Source organism: Oryctolagus cuniculus, chromosome 21, assembly GCF_051225735.1.
Source record: "Oryctolagus cuniculus isolate XC-2025 breed Fujian yellow rabbit chromosome 21, ASM5122573v1, whole genome shotgun sequence".
Lineage (NCBI taxonomy): Eukaryota > Metazoa > Chordata > Mammalia > Lagomorpha > Leporidae > Oryctolagus > Oryctolagus cuniculus.
Genome location: NC_142887.1, coordinates 42,092,775 through 42,104,872, shown reverse-complemented (window position 1 = coordinate 42,104,872; position 12,098 = coordinate 42,092,775).

Sequence of the window (12,098 nt, the reverse complement as noted above, 5' to 3'; positions counted from 1 at the left end):
TCGACCAAGATGAGTTTCTGTGTTTTGGAAAATGACATGGAACACTTCTGCTGAGGGGACAGATTCTAATTCCCTCCAAATTGAGTGTGAGTGCGATTTTGAGGTGAATTCAATCAGAATTCCAAAGTCTGTCTGTGGAAGGGGGGGATGAATCTGGAAACAACCAGTTTCTTTGTGTCTAAATCCAGCCAAATACCACAAAGGACTCTTGAATTTCTTTGGCTTTCTCAGATTTCCCTTATTTATCATGGTTTGTAATGAATTTTCTGATGTGAGCTTTGGTTTTGAGGCTGGCATATTGAATTTTTGTGCACAAGAGGGAGGTTCTTTTTCAATCAGGGCACAGCTGTTGTCTTGCTGCAATTCTGCTTGCTGTCATTGTTTTGGGTGCCTCAGCTGATTTGTGGATTCTTGTGTTGCAGTTTCCTAAATGTTTTCTAGGTCTGAGTCGGATTTGCCTTCTTATTCCCAAATTTTGTATTCTGATGCAACATAAGCAAGATTTGGACAGAGTAGCCATTATGAAAGAAAAAAAAACACAGCAAATTGCCCTTTCAGGATTAGAAATCTATAGGCAACACGACCAAGATGAGTTTCTGTGTTTTGGAAAATGACATGGAACACTTCTGCTGAGGGGACAGATTCTAATTCCCTCCAAATTGAGTGTGAGTGCGATTTTGAGGTGAATTCAATCAGAATTCCAAAGTCTGTCTGTGGAAGGGGGGGATGAATCCGGAAACAGCCAGTTTCTTTGTGTCTAAATCCAGCCAAATACCAAAAAGGACTCTTGAATTTCTTTGGCTTTCTCAGATTTCCCTTATTTATCATGGTTTCTAATGAATTTTCTGATGTGAGCTTTGGTTTTGAGGATGGAATATGGAGTTCAGGGCACTGGATTAATGGTCTTGTTCAATCAGGGCACAGCTGTTGGCTTGCTCCAATTCTGTCTTGCTTTCAAGGTTTTGGGTGCCTCAGCCGATTTGTGGTTTCTTGAGCGGCAATTTCCTAAATGTTTTCTGGGTCTGAGTTGGTTTTCCCTTCTTCCTTCCCACATTTTGTATTCTGACACAATACAAACAAGAGTTTGGACAGAGTAGCCATCATGATATAAAAAAAAAAAAAAAACAACAACAAATTAGCGTTTGAAGCTTATGAATCTAAGGGTAACACGACCAAGGTGAGTTTTTGTGATTTGGAAAATCAAAGGGAACACTTTGGCTGAGGTGACTGATATTATTGCCTCCAAACTGAGTCTTACTGCGATTTTCAGGTTAATTCAGTGAGAATTCCACAGGCAGTCAGCTGGAGGGGTGGATGAATGCGGAACAGCGGGTTTCCTTGCAACTAATTCAAGCCACTATGATTATGGATTCTTGCATTTCTTTGGCTTTTTTCTCTTTTTTCTTATTTATGATGATTTGTAATGAATTTTCTGATGTGAGCTTTGGTTTTGAGGCTGGCATATTGAGTTCAGGGCACAAGAGGAAGGTTCTTTTTCAATCAGGGCACAGCTGTTGGCTTGCTCCAATTCTGGCTTGCTGTCATTGTTTTGGGAACCTCAGCCGTTTTGTTGTTTCTTGAGCGGCAATTTCCTTAATGTTTTCTGGGTCTGAGTCGGTTTTGCCTTCTTATTCCCATATTTTGTATTCTGATGCAATACAAGCAAGATTTGGACAGAGTAGCCATAATGAAAGAAAAAAAAAAAAAACACAGAAATTGCCCTTTCAGGATTAGAAATCTACAGGCAACGTGATCAAGATTAGTTTCTGTGTTTTGGAAAATGACATGGAACCCTTCTGCTGAGGGGACAGATTCTAATTCCCTCCAAATTGAGTGTGAGTGCAATTTTGAGGTGAAATCAATTTGAATTCCAAAGTCAGTCAGTGGAAGGGGGGGATGAATCTTTAAACAGCCAGTTTCCTTGTGTCTAAATCCAGCCAAATATCACTAAGAACTCGTGCATTTCTTTGGCTTTTGTCTCATTTTTCTGATTTATCATGGTTTGTAATGAATTTTCTGATGTGAGCTTTGGTTTTGAGGCTGGCATATTGAGTTCAGGGCACCGGATCAATGGTCTTTTTCAAACAGGACACAGCTGTTGGCTTGTTGCAATTCTGGCTTGCTGTCATTGTTTTGCGTGCCTCAGCTGTTTTTGGTTTCTTTAGCGGCAATTTCCTACATGTTTTCTGGGTCTGAGTTGGTTTTGCCTTCTTCCTTTCCAAATTTTCTATTCTGACGTAATACAAACAAGAGTTTGGACAGAGTAGCCATTATGAAATAAAAAACACAACAAATATGCGTTTGAAGCTTATATATGTACAGGTAACACGAGCAAGGTAAGTTTTTGTGTTTATGAAAATAAAATTGAACACTCTGGCTGAGGTGACAGATATTAATTGCCTCCAAAACCGAGTTTCACTGCGATTTTTTTGTTAATTCATTCAGAAACCAAAGACACTCAGTTGGGAGGTGTGGATGAATCTGGAAACAGCCGTTTACATGGCCATAATTCAAGCCCAATATCCCTAAGAACTCCTGCATTTCGTTGGCTTTTTTCTCATTTTTCTTATTTATCATGGTTTGTAATGAATTTTCCGATGTGAGCTTTGCTTTTGAGGCTGGCATATTGAGTTCAGGGCACAAGAGGAAGGTTCTTTTTCAATCAGGGCACAGCTGTTGGCTTTCTCCAATTCTGGCTTGCTGTCATTGTTGTGGGTTCCTCAGCTGACTTTTGGTTTCTTGAGTGGCAATTTCCTAAATGTTTTCTGGGTCTGACACGGTTTTTCCTTCTTAATCCCAAATTTTGTATTCTGACGCAATACAAACAAGAGTTTGGACAGAGTAGCAATGATGAAATAAAAAACACAATAAATAGGCATTTGAAGCTTAGAAATCTACAGGTAAGAAGACTAAGGTGAGTTTTTGAGTTTTGGAAAATAAAATGGAACACTTTGGCTGAGGTGACAGATATTAATTGCCTCCAAACCGAGTTTCACTGCGATTTTCAGGTCAATTCAGTCAGAAACCACAGACACTCAGCTGGGAGCTGTGGATGAATCTGGAAACAGCCGTTTACATGGCAATAAATCAAGCCCAATATTACTAAGAACTCCTGCATTTCTTTGGCTTTTTTCTCATTTTTCTTATTTATCATGGTTTGTAATGAATTTTCTGATATGAGCTTTGGTTTTGAATCTGCTATATTGAGCTCAGGGCACAAGAGGAAGGTTCTTTTTCAATCAGGGCACAGCTGTTGGCTTGCTCCAATTCTGGCTTGCTGTCATTGTTGTAGGTTCCTCCGCTGACTTTTGGATTCTTGAGTGGCAATTTCCTAAATGTTTTCTGGGTCTGAGTCGGTTTTGCCTTCTTCCTTGCCAAATTTTGTATTCTGGCGGAATACAAACAAGAGCTTGGGCAGAGTAGCCATTATGAAATAAAAAACAAAACAAATAGGCATTTGAAGTTTTGAAATCTACAGGTAAGAAGACTAAGGTGAGTTTTTGAGTTTTGGAAGATAAAATGGAACACTTTGGCTGAGGTGACAGATATTAATTGCCTCCAAACCGAGTTTCACTGCGATATTCAGGTTAATTCAGTCAGAAACCACAGATACTCAGCTGGGAGGTGCGGATGAATCTGGAAACAGCCGTTTACATGGCAATAAATCAAGCCCAATATTACTAAGAACTCCTGCATTTCTTTGCCTTTTTTCTCTTTTTTCTTATTTATCATGGTTTGTAATGAATTTTCTGATGTGAGCTTTGGTTTTGAGACTGGTATATTGAGCTCAGGGCACAAGAGGAAGGTTCTTTTTCAATCAGGGCACAGCTGTTGGCTTGCTCCAATTCTGGCTTGCTGTCATTGGTTTAGGTGCCCCAGCCGATTTGAGGTTTCTTGAGCAGCAATTTCCTAAATGTTTTCTGGGTCTGAGTTGGTTTTGCCTTCTTATTCCCAAATTTTGTATTGTGATGCAATATAAGCTAGATTTTGGACAGAGTAGCCATTATGAAAGAAAAAAAAAACACACCAAATTACCCTTTCAGGATTAGAAATCTACAGGCAACATGAGCAAGATGAGTTTCTGTGTTTTGGAAAATGACATGGAACACTTCTGCTGAGGGGACAGATAGTAATTCCCTCCAAATTGAGTGTGAGTGCGATTTTGAGGTGAATTGAGTCAGAATTCCAAACTCAGTCTGTGGAAGGGGGGGATGAATCTTTAAACAGCCAGTTTCCTTCTGTCTAAATCCAGCCAAATATCACAAAGGACTCTTGCATTTCTTTGGCTTTCTTAGATTTCCCTTATTTATCATGGTTTGTAATGAAATTTCTGATGTGAGCTTTAGTTTTGAGGCTGGCATATTGAGTTCAGGGCACAAGAGGAAGGTTCTTTTTCAATCAGGGCACAGCTGTTGGCTTGCTCCAATTCTGGCTTGCTGTCCTTGTTTTGGGTGCCTCAGCTGACTTTTGGTTACTTGAGCGGCAATTTCCTAAATGTTTTCTGGGTCTGAGTTGGTTTTGCCTTCTTCCTTCCCAAATTTTGTATTCTGAAGAAATATAAACAAGAGTTTATACAGAGTAGCCATTATGAAATTAAAAGCACAACAAATAGGCGTTGGAAGCTTAGAAATCTACAGGTAACACGACTAAGGTGAGTTTTTGTGTTTTGGAAAATAAAATGGAACACTTTGGCTGAGGTGACAGATATTAATAGTCTCCAAACTGAGTTTCACTGCGATTTTCAGGTTAATTCATTCAGAAGTCCACAGGCAGTCAGCTGGAAGGGTGGATGGATCTGGGAACAGCCGGTTTCGTTGTGACTGAATCAAGCCCAATATCATTATGGATTCTTGCATTTCCTTGGCTATTTTCTCATTTTTCTTTTTATCATGGTTTGTAATGAATTTTCCGATGTGAGCTTTGGTTTTGATGCTGGCATATTGGGTTCAGGGCACAAGAGGAAGGTTCTTTTTCAATCAGGGCACAGCTATTGGTTTGCTACAATTCTGTCTTGCTTTAAAGGTTTTGGGTGCCTCAGCGTTGTTCTTTTTTGATCCACATTTTCTGAATGTTTTCTGGGTCTGAGTTGGTTTTGCCTTCTTCCTTCCCAAATTTTGTATTCTGACGCAATATAAACTAGAGTTTGGACAGAGTAGCCATTATGAAATAAACAACACAACACATAGGTGTTTGAAGCTTAGAAATCTACAGGTAACACGACTAAGGTGAGATTTTGTGTTTTGGAAAATAAAATGGAACACTTTGGCTGAGGTGACAGATATTAATTCCCTCCAAACTGAGTTTCACTGTGATTTTCAGGTTAATTCAGTGAGAATTGCACAGGCAGTCACCTGGAGGGGTGGATGAATCCAGGACTAGCCGGATTTCTTACGACTAAATCAAGCCCAATATCATTATGGATTCTTGCATTTCTTTGGCTTTTTTCTCTTTTTTCTTATTTATCATGGTTGGTAATGAATTTTTGATGTGAGCTTTGGATTTGAGGCTGCAATAAGAACTTCCGGGCACAAGAGAAATGTTCTTTTTCAATCAGGGCACAGCTGTTGGCTTGCTCTAATTGTGGCTTGCTGTCATTGTTTTGGGTGCATCAGCAAATTTGAGGTTTCTTGAGTGGCAATTTCCTAAATGTTTTCTGGGTCTGACACGGTTTTTTCTTCTTATTCCCAAATTTTTTATTCTGACTCAATACAAACAAGAGTTTGGACAGAGTAGCCATTATGAAATAAAAAACACAACAAATAGGCGTTTGAAGCTTAGAAATCTACAGGTAACACGACCAAGGTGATTTTTTGTGTTTTGGAAAAAAAAATGGAACACTTTGGCTCAGGTGACATATATTAATTGCCTCCAAACTGAGTTTCCCCGTGATTTTCAGGTTAATTCAGTGAGAATTGCACAGGCAGTCACCTCGAGGGGTGGACGAATCCAGGAATAGCCGGATTCCTTACGACTAAATCAATCCCAATATCATTATGGATTCTTGCATTTCTTTGGCTTTTTTCTCATTTTTGTTATGTATGATGGTTTGTAATGAATTTTCTAATGTGCGCTTTGTTTTTGAGGCTGGCATATTGAGTTCAGGGCACAAGAGGATGGTTCTTTTTCAATCAGGGCACAGCTGTTGGCTTGCTCCAATTCTGGCTTGCTGCCATTTATTTGGGTGCCTCAGCTGACTTTTGGTTTCTTGAGTGGCAATTTCCTAAATGTTTTCTGGGTCTGAGTTGGTTTTGCCGTCTTCCTTCCCAAATTTTCTTTTCTGATGGCATACAAACAAGACTTTGGACAGAGTAGACATTATGAAATAAAAAACACATCAAATAGGCTTTTGAAAGCTACAGGTAACACGACCAAGGTGAGATTTTGTGTTTTGAAAAAAGACATGGAACAGCAGTCATTATGAAATAAAAAACACAACAAATAGGCGTTTGAAGCTGATAAGTCTACTCGAAACACGACCAAGGTGAGTATTTGTGTTTTGGAAAATAAAATGGAACACTTTGTTGAGGTCACAGATATTAATGGCCTCCAAACTGAGTTTGACTGCGATTTTCAGGTTAATTCAGTGAGAATTCCACAGGCAGTCAGCAGGAGGGGTGGATGAATCTGGGAGCAGCCGGTTTCCTTGCGACGAAATCCAGCCCAATATCAGAAAGGTCTCCTGTATTTCTTTGGCATTTTTCTCATTTTTTGATTTATCCTGCTTTGTAATGAATTTTCTGATGTGAGATTTGGTTTTGAGGCTGCAATATGGAGTTTAGGGCACAAGTGGAAGGTTTTTTTTTTTAAACAGGGCACAGCTCTTGGCTTGCTCCAATTTTGGCTTGCTGTCCTTGTTTTGCATGCCTCAGCTCAATTTTGGTTTGTTGAGTGGCAATTTCCTAAATGTTTTCTGGGTCTGAGTTGGTTTTGCCTTCTTCCTTCCCAAATTTTGTATTCTGTCGCATTACAAACAAGAGTTTGGAGAGAGTAGACATTATGAAATAAAAAACACAACAAATAGGTGTTAGAAGCTTAGAAATCTACAGGTAACACGACCAAGGTGCGTTTTTGTGTTTTGGAAAATGAAATGGAACACTTTGGCTGAGGTGACAGATATTAATTGCCTCCAAACTGAGTTTCACTGCGATTTTCAGGTTAATTCAGTCAGAATTCCACAGGCAGTGAGCTGGAGGGGTGGATGAATCTGGGTACAGCTGGTTTCCTTGCGACTAAATCAAGCCCAATGTCATTATGGATTCTTGCGTTTCTTTGGCTTTTTTCTCATTTTTCTTATTTATCATGGTTTGTAATGAATTTTGTGATGTCAGCTTTGGTTTTGAGGCTGTAATATGGCGTTCAGGGCACCAGAGGTATGGTCTTTTTCAAACAGGGCACAGCTGTTGTGCTGCTCCAATTCTGGCTTGCTGTCATTGATTTGAGTGCCTCAGCCGATTTGTGGTTTCTTGAGCGGCAATTTCCTAAAGGTTTTCTGGGTCTGAGTTGGTTTTGCCTTCTTCCTTCCCAAATGTTGTATTCTGACGCAATACAAAAAAGAGTTTGGGCGGAGTAGCCATTATGAAATAAAAAACACAACAAAAAGGCGTTTGAAGCTTAGAAAAATACAGGTAACACGACCAAGGTGAGTTTTTGTGTTTTGGAAAATAAAATGGAACACTTTGTTGAGGTGACAGATATTAATAGCCTCCAAACTGAGTTTCACTGCGATTTTCAGGTGAATTCAGTCAGAAGTCCACAGGCAGTCAGCTGGAGGTGTGGATGAATCCGGGAACAGCCGGTTTCCTTGCGACTAAATCAAGCCCAATATCATTCTTGATTCTTGCATTTCTTTGGCTTTTTTCTCCTTTTTCTTATTTATCATGGTTTGTAATGAATTTTCTGATGTGAGCTTTGGTTTTGAGGTTGCAATATTTAGTTCAGGGCACCTGAGGAATGGTCTTTTTCAAACAGGGTACAGATGTTGGCTTGCTCCAATTCTGGCTTGCTGTCATTGTTTTGGGAGCCTCAGCTGACTTTTGGTTTCTTGAGCCACAATGTCCTAAATGTTTTCAGGGTCTGAGTTGGTTTTGCCTTCTTCCTTCCCAAATATTGTATTCTGATGGAATACAAACAAGAGTTTGGACAGAGTAGTCATTATGAAATAAAAAACACAACAAATAGGCCTTTGAAGCTTATAAGTCTACTCGTAACGAGACCAAGGTGAGTTTTTGATTTTGGAAAATAAAATGGAACACTTTGGCTGAGGTGACAGATATTAATTGCCTCCAAACTGAGGTTCACTGCGATTTTCAGGTTAATTCAGTCAGAATTCCACAGGCAGTCAGCTGGAGGGGTGGATGAATCTGGGAACAGCCAATTTCCTTGCGACTAAATCAAGCCCAATATCATTATGGATTCTAGCATTTCTTTGGCTTTTTTCTCATTTTTCTTATTTATCATGGTTTGTAATGAATTTTCTGATGTGAGCTTTGGTTTTGAGGCTGCAATATGGAGTTCAGGGCACCGGAGGAATGGTCTTTTTCAAAAAGGGCACAGCTGTTGACTTGCTCCAAGTCTGCCTTGCTGTCATTGTTTTGGGTGCCTCAGCTGACTTTTGGTTTCTTGAGCGGCAATTTCCTAAATGTTTTCTGTGTCTGAGAGGTTTTTACCTTCTTCCTTCCCAAATTTGGTATTGTGACGCAATACAAACATGAGTTCAGACAGAGTAGCGATTATGAAATAAAAACACAACAAATAGGCGTTTGAAGCTTAGAAATCTACAGGTTCACGACCAAGGTGAGTTTTTGTGCTTTGAAAAATCAAATGGAACACTTTGGCTGAGGTGACAGATATTAATTGCCTCCAAACTGAGTTTCACTGCGATTTTCCTGTTAATTCAGTCATAATTCCACAGGCATCAGCTGGAGGGGTGGATGAATCTGGGAACAGCCAATTTCCTTGCGACTAAATCAAGCCCAATATCATTATGGATTCTTGCATTTCTTTGGCTTTTGTCTCATTTTTCTTATTTATCATGGTTTGTAATGAATTTTCTGATGTGAGCTTTGGTTTTGAGGCTGCAATATGGAGTTCAGGGCACCGGAGGAAGGTTATTTTTCAAAAAGTGCACAGCTGTTGACTTGCTCCTATTCTGCCTTGCTGTCATTGTTTTGGGTGCCTCAGCCGATTATTGGTCTTTTGAGCGACAATTTCCTAAAGGTTTTCTTGGTCTGAGTTGGTTTTGCCTTCTTCCTTCCCAAATGTTGTATTCTGACGCCATACAAACAAGAGTTTCGGCAGAGTAGCCATTATTCAAAAAAATCACAACAAATAGGTTTTGAAGCTTATAAATCCATAGGTAACACGAGCAAGGTGAGTTTTTGTGTTTTGGAAAATAAAATGGAACACTTTGGCTGAGGTGACAGATATTAATTGCCTCCAAACTGAGTTTCACTGCGATTTTCAGGTGAATTCAGGTAGATCCACAGGCAGTCAGCTGGAGGTGTGGATGAATCCGGGAACAGCCGGTTTCCTTGCGACTAAATCAAGCCCAATATCATTCTTGATTCTTGCATTTCTTTGGCTTTTTTCTCCTTTTTCTGATATAGCATGCTTTGTAATGAATTTTCTGATGTGAGCTTTGGTTTTGAGGCTGCAATATGGAGTTCAGGGCACCTGAGGAATGGTCTTTTTCAAACAGGGCACAGCTGTTGGCCTGCACCAATTCTGGCTTGCTGTCATTGTTTTGAGTGCCTCAGCCGATTTGTGGTTTCTTGAGTGGCAATTTCCTAAATGTTTTCTGGGTCTGAGTTGGTTTTGCCTTCTTCCTTCCCAAATTTTGTATTCTGACGCCATGCAAACAAGAGTTTCGGCAGGGTAGCCATTATGAAATAAAAAACACCACAAATAGGCTTTTGAAGCTTAGAAATCTACAGGTAACACAACAAAGGTGAGTTTTTGTGTTTTGGAAAATCAAATGGAACACTTTGGCTGAGGTGACAGATATTAATTGCCTCCAAACTGAGTTTCACTGCGATTTTCAGGTTAATTCAGTCAGAATTCCACAGGCAGTCAGCAGGAGGGTTGGATGAATCCGGGAACAGCCCGTTTTCTTGTGACTAAATCAAGCCCAATATCATTATGGATTCTTGATTTCTTTGGCGTTTTTCTCATTTTTCTTATTTATCCTGGTTTGTAATGAATTTTCTGATGTCAGCTTTGGTTTTGAGGCTGTAATATGGAGTTCAGGGCACCGGGGGAACGGTCTTTTTCAAACAGAGCACAGCTGTTGGCCTGCTCCAATTCTGGCTTGCTGTCATTGTTTTGGGTGCCTCCGCCAATTTGAGGTTTTTTGAGCAGCAATTTCTTAAAAGTTTTCTGGGTCTGAGTTGGTTTTGCCTTCTTCCTTCAAAATATTGTATTCTGATGCAATACAAACAAGAGTTTGGGCAGAGTGGCCATTATGAAATAAAAAACACAACAAATAGGTTTTGAAGCTTAGAAATCCAGAGGTAACATGACTAAGGTGAGTTTTTGTGTTTTGGAAAATGAAATGGAACAGTTTGGCTGAGGTGACATATATTAATTGCCTCCAAACTAAGTTTCCCTGCGATTTTCCGGTTAATTCAGTCAGAATTCCACAGGCAGTCAGCTGGAGGGGTGGATGAATCTGGGAACAGCCGGTTTCCTTGAAACTAAATCCAGCCCAACATCATTATGGATTCTTGCATTTCTTTGGCTTTTGTCTCATTTTTCTGATTTATCATGGTTTGTAATGAATTTTCTGATGTGAGCTTCGGTTTTGAGGCTGGCATATGGAGTTCAGGGCACAAGAGGAAGGTTCTTATTGAATCAGGGCACAGCTGCTGGGTTACTCCAATTCTGGCTTACTGTCATTGTTTTGGTTGCCTCCGCCGATTTGAGGTTTCTTGAGCATCAATTTCCTAAATGTTTTGTTCGTCTGAGTTGGTTTTCCTTCTTCCTTCCAAAATTTTGTATTCTGACCCAATACAAAAAAGAGTTTGGACAGACTTGCCATTTTGCCATAAAAAAAAAACACAATAAATAGGCGTTTGAAGCTTAGAAATCCACAGGTAATACGACCAAGGTGAGTTTTTGTGTTTTGGAAAATAAAATGGGACACTTTGGCTGAGGTGACAGATATTAATTGCCTCCAAACTGAGTTTCCCTGCGATTTTCCGGATAATTCCGTCAGAATTCCACAGGCAGTCAGCTGGAGGGGTGGATGAATCTGGGAATAGCCGGTTTCCTTTTGACTAAATCAAGCCCAATATCATTATGGATTCTTGCGTTTCTTTGGCTTTTTTCTCATTTTTCTTATGTATCATGGTTTGTAATGAGTTTTCTGATGTGAGCTTTGGTTTTAAGCTGGCATATTCAGTTCAGGGCACCAGAGGAAGGTTGTTTTTCAATCAGGGCACAGCTGTTGGCCTGCTCCAATTCTGGCTTGCTGTCATTGTTTTGGGTGCCTCAGCTGATTTGTGGATTCTTGAGTGGCAATATCCTAAATGTTTTCTGGGTCTGAGTTAGTTTTGCCTTCTTATTCCCAAATTTTGTATTCTGATGCAATACAAGCAAGATTTTGACAGAGTAGCCATGATGAAAGAAAAAAAAAAAAACAAAGCAAATTGGCCTTTCATGTTTAGAACTGTACAGGCAACACAATCAAGATGAGTTTCTGTGTTTTGGAAAATGACTTGGACTCCTTCTGCCGAGGGGACAGATACTAATTTCCTCCAAATTGAGTGTGAGTGCAATTTTGAGGTGAATTCAATCAGAATTCCAAAGTCAGTCTGTTTAAGGGTGGGATGAATCCTGAAACAGCCAGTTTCCTTGTGTCTAAATCCAGCCAAATATCACAAAGGACTCTTGCATTTCTTTGGCTTTTTCTCATTTCCCTTATTTATCATGGTTTGTAATGAATTTTCTGATGTGAGCTTTGGTTTTGAGGCTGCAATATGGAGTTCATGGCACAAGAGAACGGTTCTTTTTCAATTGGGGCACAGTTGTTGGCTTGCTCCAATTCTGGCTTGCTGTCATTGTTGGGTGCCTCAGCTGACTTTTGGTTTCTTGAGGGTCAG